This window comes from Oncorhynchus kisutch, linkage group LG15 (assembly GCF_002021735.2).
Source record: "Oncorhynchus kisutch isolate 150728-3 linkage group LG15, Okis_V2, whole genome shotgun sequence".
In the NCBI taxonomy this organism is placed as follows: Eukaryota; Metazoa; Chordata; class Actinopteri; order Salmoniformes; family Salmonidae; genus Oncorhynchus; species Oncorhynchus kisutch.
In genome coordinates this window covers 13,234,945-13,250,489 of record NC_034188.2, presented here as the reverse complement: position 1 = coordinate 13,250,489, position 15,545 = coordinate 13,234,945, and positions in this window count along the sequence as shown.

The following is a 15,545-nucleotide window of genomic DNA, read 5'->3' as shown; positions in this document are numbered from 1 at the left end:
TCCTCTGTCCCCCTGTCCTCTATCCTCCATCCCCCTGTCCAGTACACCTCGTCCTGTTGATGTGATGTTTTACCCTCTATTCTCCTGTCCTCTATCCTCCCATCATGACCTCCTGTCCTCTATCCTCCTGTCCTCTATCCCCCTGTCCTCTATCTCCCTGTCCTCTATCCCCCTGTCCTCTATCCCCCTGTCCTTTATCCTCCTGTCCTCTCCTGTCCTCTGTCCCCTTGTCCTCTATCCCCCTGTCCTCTATCTCCCTGTCCTCTATCCTCCTGTCCTCTATCCCCGTCCTCTATCCTCCTATCCTCTATCCCCCTGTCCTCTATCTCCCTGTCCTCTATCTCCCTGTCCTCTATCTCCCTGTCCTCTACCTCCCTGTCCTCTATCCTCTTGTCCTCTATCTCCCTGTCCTCTATCTCCCTGTCCTCTATCCTCCTGTCCTCTATCCCCGTCCTCTATCCTCCTATCCTCTATCCCCCTGTCCTCTATCTCCCTGTCCTCTATCTCCCTGTCCTCTATCTCCCTGTCCTCTATCCTCTTGTCCTCTATCCCCGTCCTCTATCCTCCTATCCTCTATCTCCCTGTCCTCTGTCCCCCTGTCCTCTCCTCCTGTCCTCTCCTCTAGCCCTAACCAGACTGGGTTTCTGGGTTCAGTATCTTCCACTACAGTACTATCACTACACAGCACAGTGTACTATTTACTAGACCACTACACCTGTGTGTGTGCGTGTGTGTGTGTGTGTGTGTGTGTCAGGCAGCCCTCTCTGCTGGGGATCAAGGTAGCTCAGGTATCAGGCACAGTGTGTGTGTTCCTCTCTCCCCTCACACCTCTACTCACCTCCGTAGTATGTTTGATGGGAGATTCCCTGGATCCTGCATTACTCCACAGACCTGTTGTGTTTGGTAGATTTCCCTTCAAACACACAATGTTTAGAAGCTACGATCTCACTGTTTCCTCCACTCTTTCACCAACACCACCACCCTCTCATTTTCCCATGGAGATTACCTGGGTCTGCACTGTTTATGGACCTGTGTGTGTGTGTGTGTGTGTGTGTGTGTGTGTGTGTGTGTGTGTGTGTGTGTGTGTGTGTGTGTGTGTGTGTGTGTGTGTGTGTGTGTGTGTATTCCACCTGCCTGATAGGATCTTAGCCATGCTCCAGGTATTCTTTACCTCTTTTTAGTGCTGTGTGTTTGAGACTGTGTCTTCTGGAGGGGGCGGGGGGGTTAAAACAGATAGTCATGTGACGGAAGAGAAGTCAGTAGGATGGAACTAAAGGAGAAAGATGGGAGGGGCTGTTGAGTGTTGGCTCCGGTCTTTGGATGACTCAGCTGAGGCTAGAGTGACTCATCCTCTTAGAGTTGTGCTGTGAATGAAAATGATGTGCTGAATATTCCACACTCAACACACTGAACAAACCACAGCCAGAAAATAGAGAGGGAGTGAGAGAGACAGAGGGAGAGAGAGAGAGAGACCGAGGGAGAGAGAGAGAGACCGAGGGAGGGAGAGAGAGACCGAGGGAGGGAGAGAGAGAGAGAGAGAGAGGGAGAGAGAGAGAGACAGAGGGAGAGAGAGAGAAACAGAGGGAGAGCGCAAGAGAGACAGAGGGAGCGAGAGAGAGACAGAGGGAGAGAGAGGGAGAGAGAGAGAAAGGGAGAGAGAAAGAGACAGAGGGAGAGAGAGAGAGAGCGAGGGAGAGAGAGAGAGAGGGAGAGAGAGAGACAGAGGGAGAGAGAGAGAGAGAGGGACAAAGGGAGAGAGGGACAAAGGGAGAGAGAGAGAAACAGAGGGAGAGCACGAGAGAGACAGAGGGGGAGAGAGAGAGAGAGGGAGAGAGAAAGAGACAGAGGGAGAGAGAGGGAGAGAAAGAGCGAGGGAGAGAGAGAGACAGAGGGGGGAGAGAGACAGAGAGAGAGAGAGAGAGACAGAGGGAGAGAGAGAGAGAGAGACAGAGGGAGAGAGAGAGAGACAGAGGGAGACAGAGAGAGAGACAGAGGGAGAGAGAGAGAGACAGAGGAGGAGGGAGGGAGAGAAACAGAGGGAGAGAGAGAGAGAGACAGAGGGAGAGAGAGGGAGAGGGAGGGAGAGAGACAGATGGAGAGAGAGAGATACAGAGGGAGAGAGAGAAAGAGAGAGAGACAGGGAGAGAGAGAGAGAGACCGAGGGAGAGAGAGAAAGAGAGGGACAAAGGGAGAGGGAGAGAGAGACAGAGAGTGAGACAGAGGGAGAGAGAGAGAGAGGGACAAAGGGAGAGAGAGAGGGACAAAGGGAGAGAGAGAGAGTGACTGAGGGAGGGAGTGAGAGACAGAGGGAGAGAGAGAGACAGAGGGAGGGGGAGAGGGAGGGAGAGAGTGAAAGAGAGAGAGAGAGAGAGACGAGAAAAAGAGAAAGTGAGAGAGGGAGAGAGAGAGAGAGGGCGGGAGAATCAGAGAGACACCCCTGTCCAACTCCCGGTTCAACCCGTGCCATCACCCTTTAAAAAACGAACATCCCCTGTACTCCATACTCACTTACCCTCTACCCCACGATGCAGAACAACACCATACATCACAATAATCAAAACCTCACCACTTCTACAACTGTGAATCCAAATCATCTTCCTCAGCTGAACAGACGCCCAACCCCCCCGACACATCATATCTCCTGAAACATCTCCACACTTTTGATAATTTCATAGAACTCAAATTCCACCCTCAGGCGCAACCTCTCACACAGACATTCCAACAGAGAAAAAACATGAATCACAGTTTCACGACACAGAAAGGACCCCCCTGTCCGACTCCCCGTTCAACCTGTGCCAACCAGCTGTTAGTGGCCAGGGCTCCATGTTAAATCTTCCACTGCAGGTCCCCTTACCTCTTTGATACCGGTAGAGCCCCCTCCATCTAAAACCCACCATACACTCCACCCCACATATCCCCCACCACTGATGTGCCTTTACTCCTGTTAGGCTCCTAATGTTCCTCACCTTAACGCAGAGGTTGTAGAGGGCTTTCCCTCCCACCCACTCAAACTCCCCCAGGCTCAGAGTGTTAAAATCGAACAAGTCCTCTAGACCCCGTTGCCAGTCCCCAGTCTCTGCCGTCACCTGCAGTGGCAGTGGGGGCAGGTTGAGGACAGCCAGGTTATGCCTCAGGGAAGATGCCACCAGGTTGTTGATTTTCAGCACCCTCCCTCTATATGACACTTGGGACAGGAGCCACCTCCACCTGGCCAGTCTTGACACCACTGCCTGTGACAGCCCCTCCCAGTTCTTCCTGACCCACCTCTCCGAGCCCAGGTACACCCCCAAAATGTTACGCCCTTCACAACCCCACCTGAAACCCCCTGGAAGCAGAGCGGGGGGATCCTATCCCGTCATGCCCCACATAACAGTTATTTGCTCTTGCCCCAGTTCACCTTAGCTAATGAAGCACCCTCAGTACACCTTCAGACTAGTCTCTAGTGCCTGCATATCCTGACCATCACAGAAATGTTACCTGCATATGCCCAACACTGCTATGCCTGTCAACACACCCATACCTGTCCAGCACACTCCCTGCAGTCTCCTGCGTAGGAGGCCCCGAAAAGGCTCAATGGCTAGTGTATATAACTGCCCCAATAGAGGGCATCCTTGTCTAATGCCCTGTCTCACCCAGACTGGCCTACTGAGCCCCCTCCCACCTTGACCATACATGATGCCCCAGCATACAACATCTTCACACAGGCCAAAAACCTTTCCCCAAACCCAAACATCACGTTAAACAGATACTCTTCGTCCACTCTATCAAAAGCCTTCTCTTGGTTTAGAGAGACCAGTCAAAGTTCCTATTAGAAAACCTTGACAAGTCCAACATGTCCCTGATTAAGAACAAGTTGTCTGCGAGCATCCCGGTTCACAATACTGTATGTCTGGTCCTTGTGCACTATAGAGTCCAGATGGGATTTCAGTCTGTTATCGAGGACCTTGGCAAATATCTTGCAGTCCTCACAGAGCAATGCCACAGGCCTGGTACCCAAAGGCCCAAGAGAGAGTGGGCAACCCACAGGCCTGGTAACCCAAAGGCCCAAGAGAGAGTGGGCAACCCACAGGCCTGGTAACCCAAAGGCCCAAGAGAGAGTGGCCAACCAGAGTCCGGTAGCCCAAAGAGAGAGTGGGCAACCCACAGGCCTCCAGTTCTTAAGTTTGCACAAGTCCCCATTTTTTGGGCAGGAGAGTCAGAGCCGCCCGACGACAGCTCATCGGCAACTTTCCTACCCCAACGCATTCACGCAACATGCAAAAGAAGTCCAGTCCAGAATTTTTTATAAAACTCCTCTGGGCGTCAAACGACCCCGGTGCACGGCCGGGGGACATCTGGGTTCCGGCCTCTGCCAGTTCATGGGACAACAGGGGAATGTCCATTTCATCCCTCTGTGCCAGAGAGAGCTTAGGGAGTTCTGAAAACAAAATCTGAGCACACACAGGATCACACAGTTCTGCCCTATACAACTCAGTATAGTCTGCTCCTGCATCTCCCCCACCACAGAGGTCACCCGCCCAGCTGACAGCCCTAGACAATGCATACCCTTGGCTTCACTGCTCTGTCTTCTCCTTGAGCATGGAGAACCTAGCTCTTACAAGTGCTCCATTTGCTTTAACCTGGAAAAAACTACCCAGGTCCCTACGTAATTCAGCTAAATTAGCCTGGGGGCCTACATTGCCTTACACCACCTCCACTTCACTGATACTATGCTTGAGTTCCTCCAGTTCTCTCCTAGCCTCTGAGGATGAGAGGGCTGTATACTGTTGACAGAAAAGACACATTTGGACTTTTCCCACATCCCACCATTGACTCAGAGACTCATACTCCTCTCTTCGCTGCTATACCTTTCCCAAAAAGTGGGGAAACCTGAGCAAAAAGTGGCATTTTGTAAGAGATTTACATTAAACTTCCAATAGGATGCATTCCGAGGCTCTGGTCAAATAGACAGCCGAGCCATGGTTATGTGGTGATCCGAAAAAAACACAGAGAGAATGGTAGCGCCCAACAGCCTATTGCTCTAATTCCTGGACATGTAAAAACCGATCACATTGGGCTGCACTCACCCTAGCCCCAAAGACCTTCACCCATGTATAATGTCTGGTGTTGGGATGTCTAATTCTCCAAACATCCACTAGGTCAGACAGATTAATGATGTCACTTAACACCACCACTTAGCCTAAATGAGGCTCCTCCCCATTTCTATCTTTCGTAAAATCCATCATACAGTTTTGAGTCTCCGCCGACCACCAGAGTCTCCTCAGGAACTACCTGTGAGGGTTCCTGTCTAAGACACCCAAATATAAGTCCCCTCTCTCCCTGTGTTACTCACAAACACGTTTATAAGGACAAAACCCCTGTTGTTAATTTCTGCTTTTACTACAAGCAGTCTACCCCTACATACCTCCTTTGAGGAACAATTTTTTGTGGCCAGACCCAGTGCAAAAAGGACTGGTGGAGAGGACTTCCCCCCTGCACTAACATTTGTTCCATGTTCCACTTGCCCCTTACCACCCAATCGACTTCATTCACCACATCACTATGCGTCTCCTGCAGAAACAAGACCTGTACTATTTTTTTGTTTTACATATTCACCCAACACACTGCTCTTTCCCGCACCTCTGGCACCATTTAAATTGAGCGAGTCTACCTGAAGAGTCTCCATAAGAAGTGGGAGAAAAGCCAGCAAATAAAGAGACCAATAGCAGAGCTCAAAAAGCCCCAGTGCTGGGAAAAAATATTCATCTAAATAGCATCTGAAGGTTGACCTTTACGCACTGTTGTGACCCACTTCCTCAACCGAAACCGTTTCCTGTTGTGACCCACTTCCTCAACCTAAACCGTTTCCTGTTGTGACCCACTTCCTCAACCTAAACCGTTTCCTGGGTGAGAGGGCACCATACCGCCCGTTTTGTCATAGCGTGTTGTACTGATTATTCATTCGCAAATCTCAAAGAAGCTTTATGATGATCCTTTTTCCCTTTGGTCTCATTCAGGAACCTTGTCAGTTCCCTCACCGTGTACTGTGACCCCTCTGCCTGACTGGCTGTCAGCTCCGGACCCATTGAGGAGGAGTCTGAAAAGAAAGCCTCTTCCTCAGGCTCACCTTCCTCCTCCTCGTCTCCATCTCCCATCCTGACCACCTGCCTCTCTACTCGGCGCCCCCCCCCCCACCCCAGCACTATAGCATGACTAGACCCAGCCTCATCTACACCACCATCTATAACATGACTAGACCCAGCCTCATCTACACCACCATCTATAACATGACTAGACCCAGCCTCATCTACACCACCATCTATAACATGACTAGACCCAGCCTCATCTACACCACCATCCATAACCTGACTAGACCCAGCCTCATCTACACCACCATCTATAGTATGACTAGACCCAGCCTCATCTACACCACCATCTATAGTATGACTAGACCCAGCCTCATCTACACCACCATCCATAACCTGACTAGACCCAGCCTCATCTACACCACCATCTATAACATGACTAGACCCAGTCTCTGCTACACCACCATATATAGCATGACTAGACCCAGCCTCATCTACACCACCATCCATAACATGACTAGACCCAGTCTCTGCTACACCACCATCTATAACATGACTAGACCCAGCCTCATCTATACCACCATCCATAACCTGACTAGACCCAGCCTCATCTACACCACCATCTATAACATGACTAGACCCAGTCTCTGCTACACCACCATATATAGCATGACTAGACCCAGCCTCATCTACACCACCATCCATAACCTGACTAGACCCAGCCTCATCTACACCACCATCTATAACATGACAAGACCCAGCCTCATCTATAACATGACTAGACCCAGCCTCATCTACACCACCATCCATAACCTGACTAGACCCAGCCTCATCTACACCACCATCTATAACCTGACTAGATCCAGCCTCATCTACACCACCATCTATAACATGACTAGACCCAGCCTCATCTACACCACCATCTATAACATGACTAGACCCAGCCTCATCTATAACATGACTAGACCCAGCCTCATCTACACCACCATCCATAACCTGACTAGACCCAGCCTCATCTACACCACCATCTATAACCTGACTAGATCCAGTCTCATCTATAACCTGACTAGACCCAGCCTCATCTACACCACCATCTATAACATGACTAGACCCAGCCTCATCTACACCACCATCTATAACCTGACTAGACCCAGCCTCATCTATAACCTGACTAGACCCAATCTCATCTACACCACCATCTATAACCTGACTAGACCCAGCCTCATCTATAACCTGACTAGACCTAGTCTCATCTACACCACCATCTATAGCATGACTAGATCCAGTCTCATCTATAAGATGACTAGACCCAGCCTCATCTACACCACCATCTATAACATGACTAGACCCAGCCTCATCTATAGCATGACTAGACCCAGCCTCATCTATAACATGACTAGACCCAGTCTCATCTATAACATGACTAGACCCAGCCTCATCTATAACATGACTAGACCCAGCCTCATCTATAACATCACTAGACCCAGCCTCATCTATAACATGACTAGACCCAGTCTCATCTATAACATGACTAGACCCAGCCTCATCTATAACATGACTAGACCCAGCCTCATCTACACCACCATCTATAACATGACTAGACCCAGCCTCATCTATAGCATGACTAGACCCAGCCTCATCTATAACATGACTAGACCCAGCCTCATCTATAACATGACTAGATCCAGCCTCATCTATAACATGACTAGACCCAGCCTCATCTACACCACCATCTATAACATGACTAGACCCAGCCTCATCTATAGCATGACTAGACCCAGCCTCATCTATAACATGACTAGACCCAATCTCATCTATAACATGACTAGACCCAGCCTCATCTATAACATGACTAGACCCAGCCTCATCTATAACATGACTAGACCCAGCCTCATCTATAACATGACTAGACCCAGCCTCATCTATAACATGACTAGACCCAGCCTCATCTATTACATGACTAGACCCAGCCTCATCTATAACATGACTAGACCCAGCCTCATCTATAACATGACTAGATCCAGCCTCATCTATAACATGACTAGACCCAGCCTCATCTACACCACCATCTATAACATGACTAGACCCAGCCTCATCTATAGCATGACTAGACCCAGCCTCATCTATAACATGACTAGACCCAGCCTCATCTATAACATGACTAGACCCAGCCTCATCTATAACATGACTAGACCCAGCCTCATCTATAACATGACTAGACCCAGCCTCATCTATAACATGACTAGACCCAGCCTCATCTATAACATGACTAGACCCAGCCTCATCTATTACATGACTAGACCCAGCCTCATCTATAACATGACTAGACCCAGCCTCATCTATAACATGACTAGACCCAGCCTCATCTATAACATGACTAGACCCAGCCTCATCTATTACATGACTAGACCCAGCCTCATCTATAACATGACTAGACCCAGCCTCATCTATAGCATGACTAGACCCAGCCTCATCTATAACCTGACTAGATCCAGCCTCATCTATAACATGACTAGACCCAGCCTCATCTATAACATGACTAGACCCAGCCTCATCTATAACATGACTAGACCCAGCCTCATCTATAACATGACTAGACCCAGACTCATCTATTACATGACTAGACCCAGCCTCATCTATAACATGACTAGACCCAGCCTCATCTATAACATGACTAGACCCAGCCTCATCTATAACATGACTAGACCCAGCCTCATCTATTACATGACTAGACCCAGCCTCATCTATAGCATGACTAGACCCAGCCTCATCTATAACCTGACTAGACCCAGCCTCATCTATAACCTGACTAGATCCAGCCTCATCTATAACATGACTAGACTCAGCCTCATCTATAACATGACTAGACCCAGCCTCATCTATAACATGACTAGACCCAGCCTCATCTATAACCTGACTAGATCCAGCCTCATCTATAGCATGACTAGACCCAGCCTCATCTATAGCATGACTAGACTCAGCCTCATCTATAGCATGACTAGACCCAGCCTCATCTATAGCATGACTAGACCCAGCCTCATCTATAGCATGACTAGACTCAGCCTCATCTATAACATGACTAGACTCAGCCTCATCTATAACATGACTAGACTCAGCCTCATCTATAGCATGACTAGACCCAGCCTCATCTATAACCTGACTAGATCCAGCCTCATCTATAACATGACTAGACTCAGCCTCATCTACACCACCATCCTCTGTAATACACGGAGGTAGATTCACAACTACAACTCTTGTCGAAGGAGTTGAAAGAAAATAAATTGGCACCAACACATCCCTTACAAATATTCCTCTTGCAATCAGCCTACCCACCAAATTCACTATTTTCATGAACACAACCAGAGCTTTGTTCATTCTGGAAGCAGAATGTCTAAATTCAGCTCCTACCTGTTCACTGACCACGAGCAGGACCTCCTCCACTTGAACTCCATTTTCAGGAACACACCTGAATCCATGTCGTAACGACAGTGTCTCCTCCACGCTAGGCTGAGATGCCATCACACGCACCACACCTTCCAAACCCCAGGAAACTAAAACTCTGTCCTCTTCCAACCTAACTTTGAAAAAAACAGCAGGTACCGCTAAACTAACAGTGTGTTAACCCTCCACCATAGACAATAAACTAACAGTGTGTTAACCCTCCACCATAGACAATAAACTAACAGTGTGTTAACCCTCCACCATAGACAATAAACTAACAGTGTGTTAACCCTCCACCATAGACAATAAACTAACAGTGTGTTAACCCTCCACCATAGACAATAAACTAACAGTGTGTTAACCCTCCACCATAGACAATAAACTAACAGTGTGTTAACCCTCCACCATAGACAATAAACTAACAGTGTGTTAACCCTCCACCATAGACAATAAACTAACAGTGTGTTAACCCTCCACCATAGACAATAAACTAACAGTGTGTTAACCCTCCACCATAGACAATAAACTAACAGTGTGTTAACCCTCCACCATAGACAATAAACTAACAGTGTGTTAACCCTCCAACATAGACAATAAACTAACAGTGTGTTAACCCTCCACCATAGACAATAAACTAACAGTGTGTTAACCCTCCACCATAGACAATAAACTAACAGTGTGTTAACCCTCCACCATAGACAATAAACTAACAGTGTGTTAACCCTCCACCATAGACAATAAACTAACAGTGTGTTAACCCTCCACCATAGACAATAAACTAACAGTGTGTTAACCCTCCACCGTAGAAAATAACATGTTTAAGAAAAGACCAGATAGAATCAAGAAAATAAGTTAGGACAGAGCCCTCCACCCGGACTCTGAACTACAAAACACTCCCAGCATGCACTGAGAGAGGGAGAGAAAGGGGGAAGGAGAAAGAGAGAGAAAGAGAAAGAGGGGGGAGGGAGAAAGAAAGAGAGGAAGGGAGAGAGAGAGAGGAAGGGAGAGCGGGAGAGAGAGAGGGAGAAAGAGAGAGAGAGAATATTCCACGCTCAATGTGTTCAGTCACTGAGAAAATTCGAGCTTCAGCTATCGTACAGAACAAGACAGAGTCCGGATTAGATTCAGCTATCGCACAGAACAGGACAGAGTCAGGATTAGATTCAGCTATCACACAGAACAGGACAGAGTCGGGATTAGATTCAGCTATCGCACAGAACAGGACAGAGTCAGGATTAGCTTCCGTGTCTGTGTGTGTGCGTGTGTCTGCTGTCTGCATTAAGAGTAGTCCAATAGCGTAGAGAATGCTTGTCTTGGAAATTGACAAATAGATGAATCATGGACTATATCTGTCAAATAGCAACTAGTAGTACTTCAAACAATACAATACCATGAGAATAGACTGAGATGAGACCTATAACAACAGCTATTTCCCTGCCTAACACGTATTGACAGTGTGGAGAATCCTGAGTGTCTGTGAGTTATTGTCAAGACTAGCCTGGGTACCAGTCATGTTTGGAGTGGCAGGGATTAGCATTATGGGACAAACATACTGGTACCCAGGCTATTGTCAGACTGTCTACTGGTGTTGTTTTGTTACATTCTACACCATCACTGTGTCACCGCCACCAAACCATTTCTCCATGTTATTCTTCTTCGTTGGTGTCATCTGTTAGTCTGGCCAAAAATGAAGCAAACATGTAAATAATGTGGATAGTCATTTCACCCGAGCACTGCTCTCCTAAAACATTTGACTAGATTTTTGTAATGCCGATTGTTTTGTAAATCGTTGTCTTTTTAAAAAGTGTGTTTTGTATGAACCCTTGCATTTTGTTTGAATGTTCTTTTTTAAATTTGAGTAAAACAAAATATGTCCTGTTCAGATCACATGGTCTGGTCATCTGAAGTGTCCAGTAGTGTAACGCATCAGTCCATTCTTATCTCATTGACCAATCCCAGATTGACTAACCCCCAACTTCTACACCCTACACACTTCCCCTAGACAGACACTCCCTACACAGATCCGAACTGAAAGGGTGTCACACAGACAGGAAGTAAATGTCAGCGTTATGGCAACAATTCCAGCTGGCCTATCAAAAGACAAAATGGAGCTACAGGGATTAACATGTTGTTATTCCAATGCTTTCAGATCTACATAACAAATCCATACGGGCTAGGGATCTACTTACATTTGTGCACATGTATTTAATACAGGTTTCAGAGTCATGTTCCTCATCAGCATTTAACAGAACCGAGAGATTCTCCCTGCACAGTAAACTGTACGTATCTCTGACTCAGAAGAGAGACTTCAACCAACAGTCAGTGAAGTAGAGCCCACAGCTTTGACATGGATACTTATTAAGACAGGTGGTCTTAATACACAAACCCAGTCACTGTCAGACATGGTACTTAGTTATAATGCAGACTAGGATGTTCCACCATCTCTGTGTGTTACCTAGATCCCCCCCCCCTCTCCCTATTTCTATCTCAGTAGAGTTCACATAAGACTATTGGTTTGTCACATTCAGAGTAACACTGATTTCTACTCTTGTTTAAGCCACAGTGTTTAATGTGCATGTTGATAACCTGTTGACGAGGTGTCCCTCATAACTATGTGTTAATTTATGCCTTTCACTTTGCTGCATCCCAGAGTATTCCTGTTGCCACCAGCTACCATCAGAATGTTCCATCAGTTTGGAAATCGCATATTGATAAATACATTTTTTTCCCGTGGAAAATGTTTGCGGGATTGTTGTTTTTCAATAAAAGAGTCACCCCATCTCCTCTCTGTGTCACACACACACACACACACACACACACCCTGGGGTGAGTGGTGAACAGATGGGTCTGTTCTGACACATTAGTCTGATTTGAGACACACACATGCTTTAGAAATTCATATTTTTGAGGAGGTCCAGTCTGATACGCCTCTCTGCATAGTAAGTCATCTCCATCACAACCCTCTGCCCCGCTGTCCACCACAATTACATTCTTCCACAGTTTATTACATGGGATTGGTTGCACTCTGGATTTCTACTGTGTTTGTCTGAAATGACAGCCTGTGTACTCCACTGGTGAAGGACAGATTCCAGGCGTCGTGTGTGTGTGTGTGTGTGTGTGTGTGTGTGTGTGTGTGTGTGTGTGTGTGTGTGTGTGTGTGTGTGTGTGTGTGTGTGTGTGTGTGTGTGTGTGTGTGTGTGTGTGTGTGTGTGTGTGTGTGTGTGTGTGTGTGTGTGTGTGTGTGTGTGTGTGTGTGTGTGTTGGTCTATGAAAGCAGAGATGGCATGACATTGTATTAAAGTGATTGGGTCTATCCTACTCAGAATACGGCAATGGTTATTGTCATGGCTCTTCCATGAAAACGAGAGGGAAAAAGCGATGGAGAGAGAGAGTGATGGAGAGAAAGAGAGATGGAGAGAGAGAGTGATGGAGAGAGAGAGTGATGGAGAGAAAGAGAGATGGAGGGAGAGAGTGATGGAGAGAGAGAGTGATGGAGAGAAAGAGAGATGTAGCGAGAGAGTAATGGAGAGAGAGAGTGATGAAGAGAGTGATGGAGAGAGAGAAAGAGTGATGGAGGGAGAGAGTGATAGAGAGAGTGAGAGCTCCCCCTCTCTCGCTCTCTCTCCGCCCCAGGGCAGGTCCACTCATCTGTTATCTGGCTTGGTCCCGAGACGCCCCCGTGGAGACGTTACTGTGGGTTTATTAAAGCCTTCTCCTGTTGTGTGTGAGTTTGTGTGTGGTGCGTGTGCCACAGGGGCCTAGCTATTGTTCTGAAATGGAGTCAACATCACACAATATAGTTCCATCTTTCTGCAGCAGTAGAGAGACAGAGGATGTGGTCTGCAAGGGTTGGTCTAGTCTATAATTTCCTTTGAGCCAGACAAGCTCAACCATGGCCCAAATGTATGCATGTAAGTCACTATGAATTAAATCATTATGGCATATATTATATATTATCTAGGATCATGCAACACCTCCCTACTTGAAATGCACATGATCATTATCAGTCACCAGTTGGTGAGGTCCATGGGGCGACGCACAATTGGCACAAAAGTGCTATGATGAAGCTGGCTGTCACCGCCACAGGAAAAAGATCCAGAGGATAAGTTCGTTAGAGTTACCAGCCTCAATAAGTGCTTCACAGAGGTCAAGTAACAGACACATCTCGACATCAACTGTTCAGAGGAGACTGTGTGAATCAGACCTTCATGGTCGAATTGCTGCAAAGAAACCACTACTAAAGGACACCAATAAGAAGAAGATACTTGCTTGGGCCAAGAAACATGAGCAATGGACATAAGACCGGTGGAAATCTGTCCTTTGGTCTGATGAGTCCAAACTTGTTCACACTTTAAAACAGTGGTCACCAAACTTTTCTAAGCCGAGATCACTTTGAGTCTAAATCCTGCTCAGAATGTTTTACTATATGATCTCAACTAAATGTAAGGTTAGCCTATGCAACATTAACCAATTAAAGCAGTTCTGTAGCAACGAGGCTTGTGCAGTAGACTGTAGGCCCAATACATTATCACTGTATACTGGCTATGCTAGAATTGCCCTGCCACTGTTATTCTTCCATTTTAAAATTCTATAAAAAACTTGAGGTATATGAGCCACTGGTAATAGATTATTTGTTGTATTACTTGTGAGGCACAGCTGAGTGAGCATAAATGGAAACAATTTGCTTTCTTTATCTTACTGGACTGATGGTGCCTGCATCTAATGGTCAGTCTCAGTGGAGGGAGTGCATCAGAGGATCTGCCTCCCACCGTAGGACAGTCCCTCAGCTTTCCTCCCTCCACTAAGACTGACCAAAATGGTCTTCCAGCTGATAGCGAAACTCGATTCACATTGTATTATTTCTACCTCATACAGAAAATCATGTTCTTACACTTCTAACCAGAGATATAATTTAAAAAACACACAGCTAATAATGACACCACTGTCGATACGCTTTCCTGCAAAGCTGCAGTGCTTGTTGCAGCGCGAGGGGTTAAGTGCATTTTTCCTTTTATTAGCGCTGAATAAAAAGAGTTGACAATGCTGAATAAAAACGTAGGGCTCTATTCAATCAGATCTAATTTAGCCAAACATTCTTTTGGTGGTGACGGAGCTGGAACTAGAGGTGTTAAATCCAGACATTATACCTAAAGCGGACATTGCCATTGAAGGCACAAAGTCGCATTCAGAGAAATCCCATGCAGCCCTGTTTACAAGTTCGAACACTGGAATGCGAGATGTAATCGACACCTTTTAATGATTTTCAATTTGAGCGTCATTATTTCTGTATAGCCTACACTTTCTCGTTCTGAACTTTTAACGCGATCCGGACGAGTGTGGCTTTGTGACGATGATCACAAGAGCAGCTGCTCACCGATTTGACAGCTCCAATGCAGTTCAATCTCAGACACCGCCAGACATCAGCTATGCGGGTGTCGGCTATTGCCGGTTAATTCTTGATCTGATTGAATCTAGGCCATACACATGAACTCACTCATAAAAACAGCAGCTTGTTGCTGTCGTCTCTCTTTAGTCATGGTTTTAAACATTTTGAAATCACAGTATCAATTTACTTTGCTGTGGAAGCTGCAGACACATGGTGAGCTGAGCAATCTGATTGGCTAGCGGTATTAGGTGAAAGGTGCACTTGATTTGAGTACGCAGAGTAGGCAGAGTTTATACCTTCAGACACATGAAATGGTTAAAAATGGGAACATTTCGACTACCCAGGCACACAGGGCAGCTGAAACAAGTGCACCTACCGGCAACAGCGCTAGACAGAAAACAAGTAGGAATAAAGGCTTTATCATTAGTTGTTTAATAGAAATGTTTGGCGATTGACTAGGAATGCCTTGGACACCACTGCTTTACAATATGATTAGTACATGTATGTGTGTCAAATAATACAGGACTTTGAGAACAGAATAGTTCAACAGTGTCTATATAAAGACGCATCATTCATGTTTCACGATGGAACATTACTCTTCTATTACATCACTGTCCCAATGTCAAGAGAATCTGAAGTTCCACATCTTTACT